Consider the following 23,708-nt stretch of genomic DNA (forward strand, 5'->3'; position numbering starts at 1 on the left):
ATTTCTTCTCCTCCCAAGACACACATACGATGGATGAAATTATCTCATCAGCTGAATTCTCCCTCTTTTCATTTTGGAGTGTAGGGCTTTAGCTGCACCTGCTTTGACAGAGATTGTCTGCAGTCATGAAGACATACGATGTCCTGAAGGGGGCGCAGTGGAGCCAGCAAGTGGCCTTCAGTGGTTGCTGGTTTCCGTTTCTTGTCGCTCTGGGATCCTAGGCTCTACACCCGTAGAAATGCCGCATACGTATGGGAAGTTGCATTGGTTCAGGGAGCTGGGTTTTCTTTATCACCTCCTTCCCCACAAACCATATGAGGCACATGGAAGCCCATTTTGGATTTCAGACTGAATGGCAGTCAGGGCAAGGTCATTCCAGATTAACTGGACTTTATTTGAAGGGAGAGAAAATGCAGGCAGGGACTTCCATTCACTAATGGAAGGGAATGATGAGAAATCAATAGTAGTTCTCATGTTGAATGAACAGAACTTGGACTGGGGGTAGAGCTGAATTTGGGGAGTTGTTGACTGGGAAGCTGCCCAGGTGCAACTTTGTCAATGAGAACATCCGAGAAATATGGTGCAGAGTAACTCAGCTTTCTGTGTGATGTCTTCCGTAACTGGCCGAATGAAGATTTATTCTTTTCCCACTAAAATAAGCAAGCTCTAGAGCAGAAATTAAAGACTCACTCCTCACAGCCATCTTTGAGTATCTTTGCAACATGCATGTGTAAGTTGCATGTTCTAACCTTCTGTACCATCAGCCTTGAGATTAGCTCCTGTTGATCGTTGTGGGAAGCTGGCATTTGTAGTGAATGGATATTTTGAAACTCAGTAATACATGATATGGTAATATTTAGTGGGAATAAGTAATTTATTTTCGAGTGATTTATTTTATCGTCTGCATCTTTACATGGTTCAGTTTTCTTCTGAGGCGTTTTCTGGTTCTGAAGACGACAGTAATTAATCCCTCATTTTTGAATATAGAAAAGTATACAATTTTTATTAATAGAAAATGAGTTTCTCTTTACTCCCATTAAATAAATTTTGAACAAGGGAATTCCGGTTAGGCGGTCCGGTTAGGACTCCGCGCTTCCACTGCTAGGGACCAGGGTTTGACCCCTGGTTGGGGAATTAAGATCCGGCTAGCCACGTGACCAAAAAAAAAAAAATGTTGAATAAATGTTTAAAGAATACTGGTCTAAAGGGTCATCTAATTACTGACTGCTCAGACCTCTCACATGTCTAGGTAGATATAGTTCTACCTACTTTCCTAACTGGAGGCATAGAATTGAACTTGGAAGACCGATTTTGCCAATGTCACAGAAAAGGAATGACAAAAGTCAGTAATGAATCAAACAAGGGAAGACAATGACAAGTCCTACTGTACTGATTTGCATTTGGCCAAACCAGATTGCCTGAGAGATGTTGCCTTTTATGGTAAATGGGGGAACTGGTACTTAGGAGATCTCATCACTCTTGGAGCCCTAAAGTGGTCAGAATCAGACCCAACAATATGATCTTTGGAGTTTTGCAGTTTCAAAGTGAATGTATGAACTTAAGCAAAGATTATTCTGGAGTTTTCTCTGACAGTAATGAGAGCCAATGCACATTTGTTACATGAAAGAAAGAATCAATTTAGAGAAAGATAGTAAAGAAATGTCACCTTTGCCATTTCTAGCTCAAACTGGGATCTAACAGGTGATGTCAGAAAAATAGGAAAAGAGGAGAATGAGCTAAGAGTCAGGAGGAGAGATATGTGAGCGCAAGGAGAAAGCTTCCCTCTCCCAGTGTTTGTTCAACACCGAACTTAGGGAGCAACTATTTATTCAAGGGTGATTCTCAATGTTGCAGTAGAATCGTGCAATCCCCTTGGAGAAGGACTCTAGATAAACACAAAGCCTAATGATAACCAATACATCATTTTTCCATGTTGAACATGGGAATTATTATTTTGTATTTGTATTTCAGCATTTTTCTTTTGCCTTTACAGATCATTAAATGCATTTTAAATCAAGAAAATTCTCAAAGGCTTTCACAAGCTAGGATTGTTTATAGAGCAAAAACTTGGCTCCCAATAAGTATTTGCAACTTAATGATAGTTTGTATAAAGGCCAGAATTTTTGTATAAAACAGGTGTTGGCTCCGTACATGTTTCACTGCTCCATTAAGCATCTACCTTTCCCTTGAAATTACACCCCATCTTATATGGCACAAATACACTGAAGTGGTCATTTATTTTAAATTAACTCAGTGCTGGACTGGAAAACATGGCACCCAGATGATGGCAAAATTATTACAGTGAGGTTGACTTTGGGACTGTTATCCATAAAGTGATCTTTATAGGTCAGTGTTCTTCATTTCAATCTGCTGTGACAACATGATGATAAACGTCTGGCACCAAGCAAAAGGGGTGTTTGACCAATAGGGCTTTATGGCCCATGTATCATTTTTTTTTTTAACATCTTTATTAGAGTATAATTGCTTCACAATGGTGTGTCAGTTTCTGCTTTAAAACAAAATGAAGCAGCTATACAAATACACACATCCCCATATCTCCTCCCTCTTGCGTCTCCCTCCCACCCTCCCTTTCCCACCCCTCTAGGTGGTCACAAAGCACCAAGCTTATCTCCCTGTGCTATGCAGCTGCTTCCCACTAGCTATATATTTTACATTTGGCACTGTATATATGTCCATGCCACTCTCTCACTTTGTCCCAGCTTACCCGTCCCCCTCCCCATGTCCTCAAGTCCATTCTCTATGTCTGCATCTTTATTGCTGTCCTGTCCCTAAGTTTGTCAGAACCATTTTTTTTGGATTCCATATATATGCGTTAACATACGGTATTTGTTTTTCTCTTTCTGACCAACTTCACTCTGTATGACAGACTCTAGGTCCATCCACCTCACTACAAATAACTCAGTTTCATTTCTTTTTATGGCTGAGTAATATTCCATTGTATATATGTGCCACATCTTCTTTATCCACTCATCTGTTGATGGACACTTAGGTTGTTTCCATGTCCTGGCCATTGTAAATAGAGCTGCAATGAATATTGTGGTATGTGACTCTTTTCGAATTATGGTTTTCTCAGGGTATATGCCCAGTAGTGGGATTGCTGGGTTGTATAGTAGTTCTGTTTTTAGTTTTTTGAGGAACCTCCATACTGTTCTCCATTGTGGCTGTATCAATTTACATTCCCTCCAACAGTGCAAGAGTGTTCCCTTTTCTCCACACCCTCTCCAGCATTTATTGTTTCTAGATTTTTTTTTAACATCTTTATTGGAGTATAATTGCTTTACAATGGTGTGTTAGTTTCTGCTTTACAACAAAATGAATCAGTTATATATATACATATGTTCCCATATCTCTTCCCTCTTGTGTCTCCCTCCCTCCCACCCTCCCTATCCCACCTCTGCAGGCGGTCACAAAGCACCGAGCTGATCTCCCTGTGCTATGTGGCTGCTTCCCACTAGCTATCTACCTTACGTTTGGTAGTGTATATATGTCCATGCCTCTCTCTCGCTTTGTGACAGCTTACCCTTCCCCCTCCCCATATCCTCAAGTCCATTCTCTAGTAGGTCTGTGTCTTTATTCCTGTCTTACCCCTAGGCTCTTCATGACATTTTTTCCCCTTAAATTCCATATATATGTGTTAGCATACGGTATTTGTCTCTCTCTTTCTGACTTACTGCACTCTGTATGACAGACTCTAGGTCTATCCACCTCATTACAAATAGCTCAATTTCGTTTCTTTTTATGGCTGAGTAATATTCCATTGTATATATGTGCCACATCTTCTTTATCCATTCATCTGATGATGGACGCTTAGGTTGTTTCCATCTCCGGGCTATTGTAAATAGAGCTGCAATGAACATTGTGGTACATGACTCTTTTTGAATTATGGTTTTCTCAGGGTATATGCCCAGTAGTGGGATTGCTGGGTCATATGGTAGTTCTATTTGTAGTTTTTTAAGGAACCTCCAGACTGTTCTCCACAGTGGCTGTATCAATTTACATTCCCACCAACAGTGCAAGGGGGTTCCCTTTTCTCCACACCCTCTCCAACATTTATTGTTTCTAGATTTTTTGATGCTGGCCATTCTGACTGGTGTGAGGAGATACTTCACTGTAGTTTTGATTTGCATTTCTCTAATGATTAGTGATGTTGAGCATCCTTTCATGTGTTTGTTGGCAATCTGTATATCTTCTTTGGAGAAATGTCTGTTTGGGTCTTCTGCCCATTTTTGGATTGGGTTGTTTGTTTTTTTGATATTGAGCTGCCTGACCTGCTTGTAAATTTTGGAGATTAATCCTTTGTCAGTTGCTTCATTTGCAAATATTTTCTCCCATTCTGAGGGTTGTCTTTTTGTCTTGTTTATGGTTTCCTTTGCTGTGCAAAAGCTTTGAAGTTTCATTAAGTCCCATTTGTTTATTTTTGTTTTTATTTCCATTTCTCTAGGAGGTGAGTCAAAAAGGATCCTGCTGTGATTTATGTCATAGAGTGTTGTGCCTGTGTTTTCCTCTAAGAGTTTTATAGTGTCTGGCCTTACATTTAGGTCGTTAATCCATTTTCAGTGTATTTTTGTGTATGGTGCTAATGAGTATTCAAATTTCATTCTTTTACATAGCTGTCCAGTTTTCCCAGCTCCATTGGCTGAAGAGGCTGTCTTTTCTCTGTTGTTTATTCTTGCCTCCTTTATCAAAAATAAAGTGACCATATGTGTGTGGTTTATCTCTGGGCTTTCTGTCCTGTTCCATTGAACTATATTTCTGCTTTAGTGCCAGTACCATACTGTCTTGATTACTGTAGCTTTGTAGTATAGTCTGAAGTCCAGGATCCTGATTCCTCCAGCTCCGTTTTTCTTTGTCAAGATTGCTTTGGCTATTCGGGGTCTTTTGTGTTTCCATACAAATTGTGAAATTTTTTGTTCTAGTTCTGCAAAAAATGCCAGTGGTAGTTTGATAGGGATTGCATTGAATCTGTAGATTGCTTTGGGTAGTATAGTCATTTTCACAATGTTCATTCTTCCAATCCAAGAGCATGGTATATCTCTCCCATCTGTTTGTATCATCTTTAACGTCTTTCATCCATGTCTTATAGTTAGTTTTCTGCATACAGGTCTTTTGTCTCCCTAGGTAGGTTTATTCCTAGGTATTTTATTCTTTCTGTTGCACTGGTAAATGGGAGTGTTTCCTTAATTTCTCTTTCAGATTTTCCGTCATTAGTGTATAAGAATGCCAGAGATTTCTGTGTATTAATTTTGTATCCTGCTACTTTACCAAATTCATTGATTAGCTCTAGTAGTTTTCTGGTAGCATCTTTAGGATTCTCTATGTATAGTATCATGTTATCTGCAAACAGTGACAGCTTTACTTCTTCTTTTCCAATTTGGATTCCTTTTATTTCTTTTTCTTCTCTGATTGCTGTGGCTAAAGCTTCCAAAACTATGTTGAATAATAGTGGTGAGAGTGGACAACCTTGCCTTGTTCCTCATCTTCAAGGAAATGGTTTCAGTTTTTCACCATTGAGAATGATGTTGGCTGTGGGTTTGTCATATATGGTCTTTATTATGTTGAGGAAAGTTCCCTCTATGCCTACTTTCTGGAGGGTTTTTATCATAAATGGGTGTTGAATTTTGTCAAAAGTTTTTTCTGCATCTATTGAGATGATCATACGGGTTTTCTCCTTCAATTTGTTAATATGGTGTACCACATTGATTGATTTGCGTATATTGAAGAATCCTTGCATTCCTGGGATAAACCCCACTTGATCATGGTGTATGATCCTTTTAATATGCTGTTGGATTCTGTTTACTAGTATTTTGTTGAGGATTTTTGCATCTATGTTCATCAGTGATATTGGCCTGTAGTTTTCTTTTTTTGTAACATCTTTGTCTGGTTTTGGTATCAGGGTGATGGAGGCCTTGTAGAATGAGTTTGGTAGTGTTCCTCTCTCTGCTATATTTTGGAAGAGTTTGAGAAGGACGGGTGTTAGCTCTTCTCTGAATGTTTGATGGTATTCGCCTGTGAAGACATCTGGTCCTGGCTGTTTGTTGGAAGCTTTTTAATCACAGTTTCAATTTCAGTGCTTGTGATTGGTGTGTTTTGTATTTTCTATTTCTTCCTGGTTCAGTCTCAGAAGGTTTTGCTTTTCTACGAATTTCTCCATTTCTTGCAGGTTGTCTATTTTATTGGCATATAGTTTCTTGTAGTAATCTTTCATGATCCTTTGTATTTCTGCAGTGTCAGTTGTTACTTCTCTTTTTTCATTTCTAATTCTATTGATTTGAGTCTTCTCCCTTTTTCCGTGATGAGTCTGGCTAATGGTTTATTAATTTTGTTTATCTTCTCAAAGAACCAGCTTTTAGTTTTATTGATCTTTGCTATTGTTTTGTTCATTTCTTTTAAATTTATTTCTGATGTGATCTTTATGATTTCTTTCCTTCTGCTAACTTTGGGTTTTTTTTTTCTGCTTTCTCTAATTGCTTTAGGTGTAAGGTTAGGTTGTTTATTTGAGATATTTATTGTTTCTTGATGTAGGATTGTACTGCTATAAACTTCCCTCTTAGAACTGCTTTTGCTGCATCCCATAGGTTTTGGGTCTTCATGCTTTCATTGTCTTTTGTTTCTAGGTATTTTTTGATATCCTCTTGATTTCTTCAGTGATCTCCTGGTTATTAAGTGGTGTATTGTTTAGCCTCCATGTGTTTGTATTTTTCACAGATTTTTTTCCTTTAATTGATATCTAGTCTCATAACTTTGTGGTCGGAAAAGATACTTGATACGATTTCAATTTTCTTAAATTTACCAAGGCTTGTTTTGTGACCCAAGATATGATCTATCCTGGAGAATGTTCCATGAGCACTTGAGAAGAAAGTGTATTCTGTTGTTTTTGCATGGAATGTCCTATTAATATCAATTATGTCCATCTTGTTTAATGTATCAGTTAAAGCTTGTGTTTCCTTATTTATTTTCATTTTGGATGATCTGTCCGTTGGTGTAAGTGGGGTGTTAAAGTCCCCTACTATGAATGTGTTAGTGTCGATTTCCCCTTTTATGGCTGTTAGTATTTGCCTTATGTATTGAGGTGCTCCTCTGTTGGGTGCATAAATATTTACAATTGTTATATCTTCCTCTTGGATTGATCCCTTGATCATTATGTAGTGTCCTTCTTTGTCTCTTGTAAGAGTGTTTATTTTAAAGTCTATTTTGTCTGATATGAGAATTGCTACTACAGCTTTCTTTTGATTTCCATTTTCATGGAATATCTTTTTCCATCCCCTCACTTTCAGTCTGTATGTGTCCCTAGGTCTGAAGTGGGCCTCTTGTAGGGAGTATACATATGGGTCTTGTTTTTGTATCCATTCAGCCAGTCTATGTCTTTTGGTTGGAGCATTTAATCCATTTACATTTAAGGTAATTATCAATATGTATGTTCCTATTCCCATTTTCTTAATTGTTTTGGGTTTTTTATTGTAGGTCTTTTCCTTCTCTTGTGTTTCCTGCCTAGAGAAGTTCCCTTAGCATTTGTTGTAAAGCTGGTTTGGTAGTTCTGAATTCTCTTAGCTTTTGCTTGTCTGTAAAGGTTTTAATTTCTCTGTCGAATCTGAATGAGACACTTGCTGAATAGAGTAATCTTGGTTGTAGTTTTTTTCCCTTTCATCACTTTAAATATGTCCTGCCACTCCCTTCTGGCTTGCAGAGTTTCTGCTGAAGGATCAGCTGATAACCTTATGGGGATTCCCTTGTGTGTTATTTGTTGTTTTTCCCTTGCTGCTTTTAATATTTTTTCCTTGTATTTAATTTTTGATATTTTGATTAATATGTGTCGTGGTGTGTTTCTCCGTGGATTTTTCCTGTATGGGACTCTGTGCTTCCTGGACTTAATTGACTGTTTCCTTTCCCATATTAGGGAAGCTTTCAACTATAATCTCTTCAGATATTTTCTCAGTTCCTTTCTTTTTCTCTTCTTCTTCTGGGACACCTATAATTCGGATGTTGGTTCATTTATGTTGTCCCAGAGGTCTCTGAGATTATCCTCAATTCTTTTCATTCTTTTTTTTTATTCTGCTCTGTGGTAATTATTTCCACTATCTTATCTTCCAGGTCACTTTTCTGTTCTTCTGCCTCAGTTATTCTGCTATTGATTCCTTCTAGAGAATTTTTAATTTTATCAATATTTATTTCATTTCATTTCATTAATTTCATTTATTTAGTTCTTCTAGGTCCTTGTTAAATGTTTCTTGTATTTTCTCCATTCTATTTCCAAGATTTTGGATCATCTTTACTATCATTACTCTGAATTCTTTTTCAGGTAGACTGCCTATTTCCTCTTCATTTGTTTGGTCTGGTGGGTTTTTACCTTGCTCCTTCATCTGCTGTGTGTTTCTCTCTCTTCTCATTTTGCTTAACTTACTGTGTTTGGCATCTCCTTTTTGCAGCCTCCGGGTTCGTAGTTCCCATTGTTTTTGGTGTCCGCCCCCAGTGGCTAAGGTTGGTTCAGTAGGTGTGTAGGCTTCCTGGTGGAGGGAAGTGGTGCCTGTGTTCTGGTGGATTAAGCTGGATCTTTTCTTTCTGCTGGGCAGGAGCACGTCTGGTGGTGTGTTTTGGGGTGTCTGTGAGCTTATTATGTTTTTAGGCAGCCTCTCCGCTAATGGATGGGGTTGTGTTCCTGTCTTGCTAGTTGTTTGGCATAGGTTGTCCAGCACTGTAGGTTGCTGGTTGTTGAGTGGAGCTGGGTCTTAGCGTTGAGATTGAGATCTCTGGGAGAGCTTTCACCGTTTGATATTACATGGAGCAGGGAGTTCTGATCTTGGCTGATCAATGTCCTGATCTTGGCTCTCCCACATCAGAGGCACAGACCTGACACCCGACTGGAGCACAAAGACCCTTTTGGGAAGTCTAAGGTCTTCTGCCAGCGTTCAGTAGGTGTTCTGTAGGAGTTGTTCCACATGTAGATATATTTCTGATGTATTTGTGGGGAGGAAGGTGATCTCCATGTCTTACTCCTCCAGCATCTTGAAGGTCTGCCCATGTATTTTAAAATTCCATTTTCATTTACTCTTTTTTTTAAGGTAAATTATTTGTTTGTTTATTTTAGGTTCCATTGATTCTTCGTTGCTGCACGTGGGCTTTCTCTGTTTGCAGCGAGTGGGGGCTACTTTTCGTTGCGGTGCTCAGGTTTCTCATTGTGTTGGCTTCTCTTATTGTGGAGCATGGGTTCTAGGTATGTGGGCTCAGTAGTTGTGGTTCACGGGCTCTAGAGCACAGGCTCAGTTGTTTTGGTGCATGGGCTTAGTTGCTTCATGGCATGTGGGATCTTCCTGAACCAGGGCTCGAACCCAGGTCCCCTGCATTGGGAGGCAGATTCTTAACCACTGTGCCACCAAGGAAGTCCCTTTTCTTTTACGCTTTACTCACTGTTGGGACATGTGGAAAACAGATGCTTTGAGCAGGGGAGACATTCAAAGGTTTCCCTCTTCTGGGGCAAAATATAAACAATATGCTGGTCATCAGTTTCCAGATTTTTCCAATTATTGCTTTCATTGCAGCTGCTGGCTCTCACTATGGGGATTGTTTCTGTCTCCTATCTGGGGCTCATCTTTAGCAGAGTGAGTGAGTGGATGAGTAGAGCTCTCTCTCCCTTTAAGAATTTTCTGATCCAAATATTGCTTTTCCCGGAGCTGAGTTCCCAAGTCCCATGGCCCAGCCCCTTGGCTTCTTGCCAGAATGTCCCAACAAATGGTGGAAGGGGTTTGCCTCTCTGAACTGCAGTGCTGACTTTTGTGGTTTAGCTCATTGTTCCTGAGTTTGCTTACCAGTCTCTCTCCCTGAGTTCCCTACCTCCTGGTTCCTAACTCTTAGTTCAGCCAAACAGCAGTGGGCACACATTGGCTGAAGAGAAGGGAACAGAGTGCATGTCCTTGTTCATGTAGCCCTCCTTCCTCTTAAGGTGGATGATATCTTCCCGAGGCTCCGGTGCTTGGCCTTTGGTTCACTTTAGAAGCACTGGTGGAGCCTAACGCCCAGGCTACCTTTAAGCCCAATTACATCAGAATCTCTAGAGTGGGACCCCAAGCATCAATATATTTTTTTTAAAGCTTCTCAAGTAATTCGTAACTGCAGCCATAGTTGAAAACCACTGTTTTAAATGTATTTGAGTGATTGTGACACTCCTTGGTGTATCCTAGTGGGACGGTGTTGACTGGTTGTTTTTACTTCCTTAAATTAAATTAAATGTGGGAAAGACTGGGTCTGAAGCTACCACCTTAGATGTCTCTGAACCTTGAGAATCTGTTCTTGAAACTTCTGCCTTAGAAGAGCTTGAGGCTTTTAAAATGAGAAAACCAGAATGAGAAGGCCAACAGTTCTTCATCACTCAATTAACAACTTAAAGCTCAAGTCATTAAGTTATGGGGTGTAATGTGGTATTGCTTAGAAATTGCTTCAGAAAGGACCGTTTATTAATTAATTTGCATATACACAATTACGTTGTTATGGGCATATTTTCATCACGTTTTTACCCTGGGAATACTGAAACAAATTGTGATACTGAAACTGAAGGTAAAATATTTTCTTTATTTATGTACTTACCTATACATTCATTTATAGTCCTCCCATCCAAAAACAAAATAAACAAAGCAAAAATATTCAAAGCTATTTTAAGCTTAGAAGTTTGTTTACATTAGGTGACTTCAGATATACTTAGATGCAGCCATGTTGTTAATTATCATGTTTTTCTATTGTGATTGTATTAATTTTTATGCCATTCAAACAGCCAAGTTCTGTATTATCATCCATAGGAGGCTTATAATAGATCTGGTTTATTAAGACAATCATAATGAATATTGAGCTCTCAATTCCAGAAGATTTGTTTGTACAATTTATTGGCCAAAGTGTCTGATAGGCACAGACCGGTTACCTTAACTGATAAGTATTACCGCTACAGCATGTGTGGGCATCGGCAAGGAAGCAAGAAGGAACAGCCCAAGTCACATCAAATAGTCCGTGAGTGGACTTGAGAACTCCATTATCAGTTTTCACTTCTCAGTACTAGAGGAAATCTCAGAATCTAAGAATTTTGGAAATGGAGCCTAAGACTTTTCTAATGCCAAGGGGCTAAAGAATCTCGTCCCTTGTGCCAGGGTTCAACTACTGGCAGTGGTTGTGTGAGCTGTTGTGTTGATGAAGAGAGTGAGACAACATTTGGGCTTAGCAGGAGGAACTCGCCTGTCGACAGCAGGGTCTGCAGTGGGTGGGTGGGAGGAGGGCAATGGCAGAAGGTGGGTCAGTGTTTGCTGTCCTGATCTAGCCCAACTCTTTCCCCGTGTAACAGTGGTTTTCAACATGTTTGCATCCTGTGATCATTTAGGGGACATAAAAAAAATCCCAACAGCCAGGCCACATGCAGATCAATTAAATCAGAATATCTGGGTGTAGGGCTGTGGTGATACCCAATGCACCCAATGTTGAGAATCATTTCTTATGGAAAAGGAAACAAGGACCTTGAGAGATAATGTGAATCACCCAGTGCCCTATAGTTGTAGGGAGAGGATGTTTACCGGGTCTCATACTGGGTGTCATACCATGTTGGCTCACCATGATTCTTTATGGGAATACTTGAATAATGGCACATTGATGACCTTGTCTGTTGACTTTTAGAACAACGTTTCCCAAACTATGACTCTTTGCACGAAATGAATTATAAGTCATGATACTTTAAAATTACTATTTTGAAAATATGCATAACTTGCTTTGATGAGTAAGATACAAAGTTATTTAGAAGCATTGCTGAATTCAGAGTAGTTTTTGGCCTTTTGTGTTTTCTGAATGGGTGATACTCTCAGTTACTGCCATGTTGAAGTTGGGCGCCTCTGATTTACACCTAAGAGATACATGAAGCAGGGCGGCTGTGATGAGCCCAGACTTTCATCAGGACTAATGAAAAGGCTCAATATTGCCTGCAGACAAGCTTTGGCATTAGCGTTGCTGGCCTGTGTGCTGTTGTTTACATACACAGAAATGAGAAGATTCTTTTAGGACACATGAAGCTCAGTATAATCTGACTCCTTGTGTACCAGAAAGTGATAGCCTGATTCAGTGAGGATGCCAGAGGTAACTCAGCTTGGAGGTATTTTGAGACTCTTCCGAGTCAGCAGTAAGCCACCAACTAGCAGAATGTGGTGGAATTCGTGATTATGTGGTTTGCCATTGTGTTTCTTGTGTTTGTATAAATGTTCATTTAGACAATTCCATTTCATTGTAGTCGGAAAACCTTGTGTGAGTCACTTTTCTTCCCTATGATCCAATTTCCTAATCTCTAGAAGGGAGGGATTAATGTCCCTTCCAATCCTAAGAAGCTGTCTCCGAGGGACCCATTGTTGGATGGTTATTATTTCATAGATGAGGACCCAGAGGCCCAGCGGTGTGTGAAGAAACTTTCCTAAGACCACAATTAGTTTTTTGAAAATACTGTACCAGAATTAGGTCTCTTGACTTAGAGATCTATGTTCTTTCTATTAACAAGGCTAAATAAAGACCCTTAGGTGGTACTGAAATTTTTAGGGTGAAAGTCTGTGCTCCCCTTAAGGCTCCCCACATCCTTCCTTAGATCTCCGTTCCAGGACTTCTTGTGGATGCTCTGAAGACTGCTAGCAGCCCAGAAGTGCATTCTTTCCATCGCCAGGGTGGATGTGAATTGGGCAAAGGGCCTTCTGGAAGATGGAATGGTCTCTTCTCTCAGAGTCAGCCCTGGAGCAGGAGCTGAGGAATGGGACACTTAATTCTGAAGAACATATACTCACTGAACTCCTGCTTATTGTGTGCCAGGAACTTTGAAGACACAAACTGAGTTGGAAGGCGTTTCTACCTTTTTCTTGTTTGTGAAGGGGACAGACACACGCACAAAAAATTACTATAAGGCAGACTCATAATTTAGGTGATTGTAGCAGATGTGACTGGTTGGCCAGTTTAGTGCCCCTCTAGATGCCTTGCCACCCTCATAGAGGCTCAGAAAGCTAAATATTTGCTTTCCAAGTATTTTGTGAAGGGAGGTAGTCATATGAATAGTCTTGTCAATGAGATGTAAGAGGGAGACAGTTTGAGAGTGGTTCTGGGAAAGTTTTATCTTTCTTTCTTGATAAAAGGAGAAGGTAATCACTAATGCTACTTCTTCCCATTCTTTTTTTAAAAAAATAATTTATTTTGTGGCTGCATCGGGTCTTTGTTGCTGCGCGCAGGCTTTCTCTAGTTGTGGTGAGCGGGGTCGTTGTGGCGTGTGGGCTTCTTATTGTGGTGGCTTCTCTTGTTGCGGAGCGTGGGCTCTAGGCACACGGGCTCAGTAGTTGTCGCTCTCAGGCTCTAGAGCTCAGTCTCAGTAGTTGTGGCACGCGAGCTCAGTAGTTGTGGCTCACGGGCTCTGGAGTGCAGGCTCAGTAGTTGTGGCGCAAGGGCTTCGTTGCTCTGTGGCATGTGGGATCTTCCTGGACCAGGGCTCGAACCCGAGTCCCCTGCGTTGGCAGGTGGACTCTTAACCACTGAGCCACCAGGGAAGTCCCTTCCCATTCTTTTTGACTTGACTATGGCTGTGGTACCTAGTGATTCAACCACCATTTTGCAACGAGGAAGCAAAAAGCATGTGGGGAAGGTCAAGACGTTTGCAGAGATGGCCTAACATAATCCGTCCACTGAACCAACACCAATGGTGTTGGCTGCCTCCAGATGTTTTGTAATTTGACCAAATGAAATATTGATTTGTTTGAACCACTGTAAGCTGGAATTCCTATTACCTTCAGCTGCATGCATTTCCAACACACATATAAGTATATGCAAGTATTCTGGGAGTAATTTTCTATTTTCAGAAGGGGGCAGTGTAAGATGGTATTTAAGGGCATGGACTTGGGAGTCAAAGAAAGCTCTGCTGCTTAGGAGCTGTGTGACCTTGGGTAAGTCACTTAACCTCTCTGAGCTGCCTTTTCTGCATTTGTAAAATGGGGATAATATGAATCTCACAGAGTTAATGCAAGGAGTATTTGAGTCTGGATAGTACCTGCTATAGTGCCTGGCATGTGAAAAATGCCCAACTAGTAGCTCTTATTATTAGCATCCTTCTTGAACCCTTCTATTGAAACTTTTGTAGAGGACCTAGACATTTTTTGACAAAGCTTAGTGCCTGCTATATAATAGTTGCTCAAGGAATTTTTGTTGGGTAAGCGACCTAGCGTCTAACGAACAAATCTCTAAACAGAAAGTCCAGCTTAGCGTCTAACGAACAAATCTCTAAACGGAAAGCAGGTCATGAATGGTCTTTGTTGTGGATGATGTTGAGTGCCACCCAGACCCCCCTTCCTCTTCCAAGACTGAGGCTCTTATTCCCCCAGCTGCTTGGGAGTGTTGGCAGCTGATACCTCTCAGCTGAGTCCATCTCTGAGCGTTGTCCTCAGTTGAAGAGCGACACCTTGCCCAAGGTCATCCCCCCTTCCCAAGTGCAGCCTATATCCAGCCTACATCCAATGACACAGGCTTCCAAGGCCAGGCAGGCCCCCGCCTTCGTTTGAGATATCTCTGAAGGGCCATTCCAGTTCCATCCCTCTCTGTAGGTTCCAGTGAGGCCTTTGTTATGACTGTACTGCAGTTCAACTTCTCTCTCTGCCTGGCCCTGCTTCTTTCACTTTCCAGGGGTGTTGATCCTGAGAGCACTCCACAATCATCTTCCCACAGGAGAATCCCCATCTCCGAGGCCATTTCCAAGGGAAAGACTGCAACAGTCTGTCTGGTCCCCCTTGTGCACAAAGAAGCATGGTGAGTAGTAGCAGCATCCCTGAGGATGAAGGACAACCTGTACCCTAGTAGTTCTCTTTGTGGGGTCCATAGTTGTGAGTGGGTGTGTACGTGTGTTGTGACTTCTCCCCAAGATGTATTTGTTCATTCATTCATTCATTCATTCCATTCCATTCCACAAATATTTCTCAAATGCCGAATATGTGTCAGGCACGGTGCCAGACTGTGCCCTCATGAAGCTTATGGACTAGTATATGAAGATAGATGTTAACCGAGCAATCACACACACCCTGTAAGACTACAGCGATGACAAGTCGATGACAAGTAGGAGAGGCGCACGAGAGACTGGGCTTGGGGTGAGGGTGAGGGAGGCAGGAAGGCCTTGCCAGAGGACGTGATGCTCCAGCTGAGAGCTGAGGGATCAGAAGGAGAGCAGGAGTTATCTGGGCCACGGGGGGAGGGGAGAACATTTCCGCAGAGGAACAGTACATTCAAAGGGCCTGTGGTGAGAGGGAGGCAGCGTGAAGGAGTGGGGGAGGAAGGCAGCGTGAAGGGGGATGCGTTTCCCTCTCCTGATGTTTTCTCCCACGCGGAGGGAGCTGTATTAGTTGTAGCCCTCCTGGCCTCTTTCGAGCCCTCACTCGCCCCCCACTTCCCTGGGGTGGAGTAGGAATGACCTCTGTTGGTGGCAGGTACAGCCCAGAGTCTTTCTTACCTCGGAGGGAGGGAGCTGCCTGCAGGGAGTGTGAGATTCCTCTGACCCGCCAGGGAGAGGCCCTGCCCCTGGGGTGGCCTGTCCCCAGCAGCACTGCTTCCCTGGGGCGAGGAAGGCTGCCTGATTCTGGGGCTCAGAGCATGGAAGCACAGCAGTGCAGAGATTCCAACTACATCCTCCAAGGTGTCATTATCATGAATAAAGATGCTGTTGTGGTCTCCATCTCCTTGCTCCTATGTTCTCTCTCCCCACTGTCCAGAACTTGGGTGGGAAAAATGGATGTTATTTATGGGGCCCACAAAGACCCCAAGAGGTATAGGCTGTGACCATAGAGATGATCAGGGTTCAAACCATTCAGAGCCTCGCAGTCTTTGTTAAGAGGTTTGCATTTCATCCGATGAGCAATGGAAGTCTTTGAAGGAAAGGGACCTGATCAGACTTGCATTTTGAGAAGTTCCTTCTGGCTGCTCCACAGTGAAGAGAATGGGGGATTCTTAATCCTGGATGGACCTCTTTCTCTGTCCTCTGACTTCAAATAAATTGTCCTACGTCTTGGTTTCGGGAGATCTCAAAGCAGGCAGAACTGCAGTGCGTGGGCCTGGGCCTCGAGAGGGGAGAGGGTCAGAAGCAGCTCTTTCTCCCTCGGCCTCAGCTGCGGCTCCCAGCGCCCACCCTCCCAGGCTCCTTTAGTAGACTAAAATATACTCAGAAACAGGGCTTACTTTGAACAGCGATGACCTGATGTTTTCAGTTGTTGATGCTGAAAAAAAGAAAATTAAAAATGCAGTTTCAGGTTAAAAACACGCAGTTTGGGTGATGGAAGACTGGCAATGATTCTTTTCATTTCTAGATGGTATCTGTCTCTGGATTTGTTGGTGAGAGACGAGAAGTATCTGTGGAAGATGGGGCAGGCAGGGGGAGGAAGGCTGCAGCTTGGCTGTATGCTCATCAGGCAATGTGGTCAGCTGTGATCGGGGCTGGAAGGAAACAAAGAGGGGACTGAGAAAGTTGAACAGGGAGGACCTCCTCTAGGTAAGGGGCCAGGGAAGCTTCCAAAGGAGCGATTTGTAAGCAGGAACCTGAAGGAAAAGAAGATGCGAGCCAGGGAGGAGGAGGTAAGGGATTAGGTGAGGTCGAGCCAGAGGAAGGAGCCGGGCTGGTGCAGGATGAGCTGGAGACACAGCGGGGCCAATTATACAAACTGCAAAGTAACAGGGGAATGTGCTGAAGGAAGAGCTCACTTAGCCGGAGGAAGAGGGGCTGACCTAGGACGGCTTTGAAGGGGAGATGACATTTGACCTGGATCCTTAAGCCCGTGTAGGAATTCTTCAGTCAGAGAAGGAAAAGAAGCACATTTCAGGGGCAAAATAGCATTGCTTAAAGGCAGAGAGGTGTGAAAAGACCTGATCTGGGACGCCCACAACCTTCAGGAAAAAAAAAAAAAGATAATTAATGCCATGGTCTCTGGCTCCAGTTATATTTTTCCCCACTTCATGTTTTCTTTCCCATGTTGTTTGTCTACCACAGACAGGCGTCTGAATGTTTTCACTGAAAATAACGCTCAGATAATTTTACTTACTGCTCATGCTATAAAAAGCCCTTAGTGTTGGGTCAGTTTAGGCAGAAGGCAACCAGAACTGTCCCCGAAATATTTATTTCCACAGCCTGTTTATTCTAGGTGGATTGAAAGAGATGCATTTCACTGATGCAGCCATGAGCTCAAGTTTGAAATTTGGTCCACAGAGCAGAATGCTCGGAGGCTCACACGGGCTTAACCAGGCCAGGAAGTTGGGACCCTGTTGGCAAAGAGAAATTGAGAAGAAGGAAACCTCTTGAATAATTCAGATCAGAGGTGAAACACTTTGGCTTCAACTTGGCTTCTGGAGGGATCCTGGCATCCTTTCCCTCAACACTCTCCGACTCCGCGTCCAGGGGCCAGTCCCTAAAGAGGCAGCATTGATAAATAATCATTCATTAGGACTCCTTTCCCCAGCATGGCCTGTCTACCTCGGAAGCCACGAGAAGCCCAGCACTCTAGCCCATTCCCTGCCACCCTCCCTCTTGCTGCCCTGCTCTGACTTGTGCTTGAACCCTCCCCCCATCCCTCCAAGCCCTCCCACTGTGCCTCCTGGACTCGTGTTCTCTCAGCAGCAAAATCTCCTGGAGCCTCAAGTTATTCTCTGAACGTTTTCTTCATCTTCTTGCAGCTCTGACTGAAATCCCCTACACCTCCCTCAAGGCGTGTTTCTTCACTGCTTTTTTTCCTCTCTTACCTTCTTTGCATCCCGGGCTTGGAGGTGGGCCAGATGACCCCCTTGTTTCTCACTGCTGCTTCCAGGGCTTTGTTCCTCCCACGCCCTACAGTCTTCCAGGGCACCGGAAACATGGGCCATGGGGCTCTCCCACATCCCACTCCTTCCTTTGTGTCACCCGCCTTCCTCTCCCTCATGCCTCCTCATTTTTTGATAATTTTAGCCTGGATTTCAGTCTTTCTTCCACTGCCTTTGTCATTGCTTTTAGTATTCTGAATATCCACATGGGTGATGCATCCAGCCCTGGGCCTCTCAGTTGCAAAGATCTCATGTTCTGACCACGTCAGCCCTTTATTCCCGTGGCCAGCCATCCCCCAGACTCTGTAGTACTCTCTCCTTCACCACCTCAAAGTCTCAACTTCACTTCAAGTGCTTTCTGGCCACCATCTCCTTCTATTCTAGCCCATGCCCTCCACTAAGCCAACCCCGGGAATTATTTGACCCTTCTCAGACTTCCCATCCATCTTATTTCTTTCCATTGCCAACTCTTCCCTCTTTATCCGGCTGAGATTTCACGGACTGTCTTGCATACATTTTTTTTTCCTGCCACTCAACTCCTTTGTTCGTCTCTCCCTTCATTGTACTTGTTGGCAAAACTCCAACCCTGGTGAAATCCACCCCTCTCACCATCCACATCTGCGCCAAGCAGCTGAATGTGGCTTGCAAAGAGCACACAACCTTGTGCCTGGCCATGCTTTTCAATTCATGGACCTTAAGTAGACTCTCAGCCCAGGCTGGTAGAGCAACATTATTTACCTTGTCAATTCATTCTCCACCCTTTGAGGAACTATTTCACTTTTTTCTCTTTCCTAAGACCACCAATGCTCTCCCCCCACTATCCATAGACTTGCTTCTTACTTCACCAAGAAAATGAAAACAATGGAAAGAGAACGCTGGTAGGCTTCACCAGCCAGATCTATGATCCTGCCTGTACCTGGACCTTGTGCTGTCCCTCCTTCTGTAATTGGAGCGAGAAGTTACAGAGGCTCTACCCAAGGCTGGCTCTCCACCTGTGCACGGGATCCCATCCCCTGTCCCCTGCTCAAGGGCTCTGCCCTACCACTGTCTGGTCTCTTCTGCATCACCCATCTCTTCCTCTACCACATTATTCTGTTGAGCATTTAAACTCCACTACTCCACTACCTCCTATTTCCATCCTGCCTCACGCTCAGCCTCCAGCCCCATTTTGTGCTCCTTTTTATAACAAATGATCCAAATCTTGGAAATACCATGGACAAAATACATGAAACGTTTAACAACAACTAAAAGAACTAAAGACCAAACAAACAACGATGAACAACACAATAAATGAAATGAAAAATTCTCTAGAAGGGATCAGTAGCAGAATAACTGAGGCAGAAGAACGGATAAGTGACCTGGAAGGCACAATATTGGAAATAACTACTGCAGAGCAGAATAAAGAGAAAAGAATGAAATGAATTGAGGACAGTCTCAGAGACCTCTGGGACAACATTAAATGCTCCAACATTCGAATTTTAGGGGTCCCAGAAGAAGGAGAGAAAAAGAAAGGAACTGAGAAAATATTTGAAGGATTAAAGTTGAAAACTCCTCTAATATGGGAAAGAAAATAGTTAATAAAGTTCAGGAACTTCAGAGAGTCCCATATAGGATAAACCCAAGGAGAAACACACCAAGACACATATTAATCAAACTATCAAAAATTAAACACAAAGAAAAAATATTAAAAGCAGCAAGGGAAAAACAACAAATAACACACAAGGGAATCCCCATAAGGTTAACAGCTGATCTTTCAGCAGAAACTCTGCAAGCCAGAAGGGAGTGGCAGGACATGTTTAAAGTGATGAAACGGAAAAACCTACAACCAAGATTACTCTGCCCAGCAAGGATCACATTCAGAGTCAATGGAGAAATTAAAACCTTTACAGACAAGCAAAAGTTATTGAATGAGAATTCAGCACAACCAAACCAGCTCTACAACAAATGCTAAAGGAACTTCTCCAGGCAGGAAACTCAAGAGAAGGAAAAGACCTACAATAAGAAAATGGTAATAGGAACATACATATCAATAATTACCTTAAATGTAAATGGAATAAATGCTCCAACCAAAAGACACAGACTGGCTGAATGGATACAAAAACAAGACCTGTATATATGCTATCTACAGGAGACCCACTTCAGACCTAGGGACACATACAGACTGAAAGTGAGAGGATGGAAAAAGATATTCCATGCAAATGGAAATCAAAAGAGAGCTGGAGTAGCAATTCTTATATCAGACAAAATAGACTTTAAAATAAAGACTATCACAAGACACAAAGAAGGACACTACATAATTATCAAGGGATCAATCCAAGAAGAAGATATAACAATTGTAAACATTTATGCACCCAACAGAGGAGCACCTCAATACATAAGGCGAATACTAACAGCCATAAAATGGGAAATCGACAGTAACACAATCATAGTAGGGGACTTTAATACCCCATTTCACCAATGGACAGGTCACCCAAAATGAAAATAAATAAGGAAACACAAGCTTTAAATGATACATTAAACAAGATTAACTTAATTGATATTTATAGGACATTACATCCAAAAGCAACAGAATACACTTTCTTCTCAAGTGCTCATGGAACATTCTCCAGGATAGATTATATCTTGGTTCACAAATCAAGCCTTGGTAAATTTAGGAAACTTGAAATCCTATGAAGTATCTTTTCTGTCCACAACGTTATGAGACTGGATATCAATTACAGGAAAAAATCTGTAAAAAATACAAACACCTGGAGGCTAAACAATACACTACTTAATAACCAAGAGTTCACTGAAGAAATCAAAGAGGAAATCAAAAAATACCTGGAAACAAATGACAGTGAAACACGAGACCCAAAACCTATGGGATGCAGAAAAAGCAGTTCTAAGAGGGAAGTTTATAGCAATACAGTCCTACTTCAGGAAACAAGAAACATCTCAAATAAACAACCTAACTTTACACCTAAAGCAATCAGAGAAAGAAGAGCAGAAAAAACCCAAAGTTAGCAGAAGGAAAGAAATCATAATGATCAGATCAGAAATAAATGAAAAATAAATGAAGGAAACAATAGCAAAGATCAATAAAACTAAAAGCTGGTTCTTTGAGAAGATAAACAAAATTGATAAACCATTAGCCAGACTCATCACGAAAAAAGGAGAAGACTCAAATCAATAGAATTAGAAATGAAAAAGGAGAAGGAACAACTGACACTGCAGAAATACAAAGGATCATGAGAGATTACTACAAGAAACTATATGCCAATAAAATGGACAACCTGCAAGAAATGGACAAATTCTTAGAAATGGACAGAAGAAGAAATGGACAAATTCTTAGAAAAGCACAAATGGAAGAAATGGACAAATTCTTAGAAAAAAAAGGGACAAATTCTTAGAAAACACAACCTTCTGAGACTGAACCAGGAAGAAATAGAAAATATAAACAGACCAGTCACAAACACTGAAGTTGAAACTGTGATTAAAAATCTTCCAACAAACAAAAGCCCAGGACCACATGGCTTCTCAGGCAAATTCTATCAAACATTTAGACAAGAGCTAATACCTATCCTTCTCAAACTCTTCCAAAATATAGTGGAGGGAGGAACACTCCCAAACTCCTTCTACAAGGCCACTGTCACCCTGATACCAAAAGCAGACAAAGATGTCACAAAGAAAGAAGACTACAGGCCAATATCACTGACGAACATACATTCAAAAATCCTCAACAAAATATTAGCAAACAGAATCCAACAGCACATTAAAACGATCATACACCATGATCAAGTGCTGTTTATCCTAGGAATGCAAGGATTCTTCAATATATGTAAATCAATTAATGTGATACACCATATTCACAAATTGAAGAATAAAACCATATGATCATCTCAATAGATTCAGAAAAAGCTTTCGACAAATTCCACACCCATTTATGATAAAAACCCTCCAGAAAGTAGGCATAGAGGGAACTTTCCTCAACATAATAAAGGCCGTATATGACAAATCCACAGCCAACATTGTCTTCAACGGTGAAAAACTGAAATCATTTCCACTAACATCAGGAACATGACAAGGTTGCCCACTCTCACCACTATTATTCAACATAGTTTTGGAAGTTTAAGCCACAGCAATCAGAGAAGAAAAAGAAATAAAAGGAATCCAAATCAGAAAAGAAGAAGTTAAGCTGTCACTGTTTGCAGATGACATGATACTATCCATAGAGAATCCTAAAGATGCTACCAGAAAACTACTAGAGCTAATCAATGAATTTGGTAAAGTAGCAGGATACAAAATTAATTGCACAGAAATCTCTTGCATTCCTATATACTAATGATGGAAAATATGAAAGAGAAATTAAGGAAACACTCCCATTTACCATTGCAACAAAAAGAATAAAATACCTAGGGATAAACCTACCTAAGGAGTCAAAAGACCTGTATGAAGAAAACTATAAGACACTGATGAAAGAAATTACAGATGATACAAACAGATGGAGAGATATACCATGTTCTTGGACCGGAAGACTCAACATTGTGAAAATGACTGTACTACCCAAAGCAATCTACAGATTCAATGCAATCCCTTTCAAACTACCAATGGCATTTTTCACAGAACTAGAACAAAAAATTTCACAATTTGTATGGAAACACAAAAGACCCCGAATAGCCAAAGCAATTTTTTTTCACGCACACACACACACACACAGTATTTTATTTTTTACAAGAGATAAATAAACTGACACCAAGCATTGTAAACGGATGACCACAACAAAAGCAACAATGTTTGCAATTACCAAACACGAAACACACTCATACTATGTCATAATATTGACATCCAGTCCAGTAATCCTCCACTGTAACAGCTCCTTTACTTTGCAGTGAAAATTGATTTGTATATGTTTTGCCTCTGAGTCCTCGTGGGTTTTTTTTTTTTTTACTCAAACAGAAAGTCACAAAAATTATAATAATCCTCATCAGTTCACTCAGTCCCATGTAATTAATTTTTTTATCTTGATCTTTTGTTAGCACTTTTATGAATTCATCAGTTTTCCATTAGAGTTCTGAAAATGCTTGTTCATTCAGTTCGGCAGTATAGTCCATTACCAGAAACTTGTACTTGTCAGAGTCTTTTCCATGAATTCCTTGAAGATGAAACCCTTTTATAGGAACATTTTTGTAAAAGCATCAGAGTACACCCAGAACTGTCTGTAAATGACAAAAGACTTAAAAATGACCATGGTTAAAGATTTGATGAAAGTTCATAATAATGCAATTGACAAGGAAATTTAGTTATTTCTGAGGTATACATTTTAGAGTAATAACTAGAATTATGACATAACGTTATACCAGTACATATAGGATTTTTAGAAATTTCATGTAATGTCTGAAACATTTATATTAACATATTTCCATACAAATAACCCAAAGAAATTTTAGTATTAGTTGTTTGTTTGTTTATACTGCAGTTTATTAGTTATCAATTTTATACACATCAGTGTATACATGTCAATCACAATCGCCCAATTCAGCACACCATCATCCCCACCCCACCATGGTTTTCCCCCCTTCGTGTTCATACGTTTGTTCTCTACATCTGTATCTCAACTTCTGCCCTGCAAACTGGTTCATCTGTACCATTTTTCTAGGTTCCACATACACGCGTTAATATATGATATTTATTTTTCTCTTTCTGACTTACTTCATTCTGTATGACAGTCTCTAGACCCATCCACGTCTCAACAAATGACTCAATTGCGTTCCTTTTTATGGCTGAGCAATATTCCATTGTATATATATACCACATCTTCTTTATCCATTCATCTGTCGATGGGCATTTAGGTTGCATCCATGACCTGGGTATTGTAAATAGTGCCACAATGAACATTGGGGTGC

This window comes from Delphinapterus leucas, chromosome 17 (genome assembly GCF_059928025.1).
Source record: "Delphinapterus leucas isolate spDelLeu-1000000601 "Yukka" chromosome 17, BTC_Dleu_Yukka2, whole genome shotgun sequence".
Lineage (NCBI taxonomy): Eukaryota > Metazoa > Chordata > Mammalia > Artiodactyla > Monodontidae > Delphinapterus > Delphinapterus leucas.